General features: G+C 37.6%; 1 non-coding gene across 1 annotated transcript; it reads left to right on the top strand.

The window, feature by feature from the left end:
• The first annotated feature begins 470 nt into the window (after nt 1–470).
• LOC126658940 (small nucleolar RNA R71) lies at nt 471–577 on the top strand. The gene has a single exon (XR_007634505.1). It is a non-coding gene; the product is annotated as a small nucleolar RNA R71 (small nucleolar RNA).
• The last annotated feature ends 276 nt before the right edge of the window (nt 578–853 follow it).

The following is an 853-nucleotide window of genomic DNA, read 5'->3' as shown; positions in this document are numbered from 1 at the left end:
TAACGTTGTTCGAATCTCTTCATAAAAAATTCGGATGATTTTGCCACCCTTGATTGTAAGTGTTCAAGTACGGGTTGTTCCTTGGTGGTCTATTTTGATTATTGCCAACGAATTTGATTTCCTCTTGTTGGACTCTATTTGCATACCTACAAGAAGTTTCACCATGGCCTTGAATTCCGCAGACTGCACAAATCTCCTTCAACTGCTAATTCTGACTAAATAGCATCTTCACTTACTTGGTTAGTTCGGCGACTTTCAACATAACATCATAATGTGAAGATACCTTATTGACAGCTGCCCTTCATCCTCTAATGGCTCTTTGTTGAGAATTTAGAGCGACATTTTCATAAATTTGATTGATTCCAGCCGCCGTCTTTTCCCCATAACTTCCTCTGGATGACGTTTCAACCAATGTTTGCCTGCTCATGGTCAATCCTTCAAAGAACATTTGAGTTAGTAATAATTCATCAAAACAATGATGTGGGCATTGAGCAAGAAGCATCTTGAAGCGCTCCCACGCCTCATGGAATGGTTCACCATCCAATTAAGTGAAGTTATATATTTTTCCGCGAAGGTCAAGAGTCTTTTGTGGAGAATAATATTTTGTAATGAAAGCATCATATACATCGCTCCACGTATTGAATGATCCTTCGGGTAAGTTAAAATGCCACGTCCTTGCACTCATCTTCATGCAATAAGGTTAGCATCTTTTCCTTAATTCATCCTCCGTCAACATCTTCAATGGAAAAGTTTTCACCACACTATAGAATTCTTTAATAAATGATAATGGATCATCTACAGATGTTCCATTAAATTGTGGAAACTTGTTGAAATTAATGGTTTTAAGCTCATA

This window comes from Mercurialis annua, linkage group LG7, assembly GCF_937616625.2.
Source record: "Mercurialis annua linkage group LG7, ddMerAnnu1.2, whole genome shotgun sequence".
In the NCBI taxonomy this organism is placed as follows: domain Eukaryota; kingdom Viridiplantae; phylum Streptophyta; class Magnoliopsida; order Malpighiales; family Euphorbiaceae; genus Mercurialis; species Mercurialis annua.
Note: the sequence above shows the minus strand (reverse complement) of the source record. Positions and strands in the feature narration are given on the sequence as shown.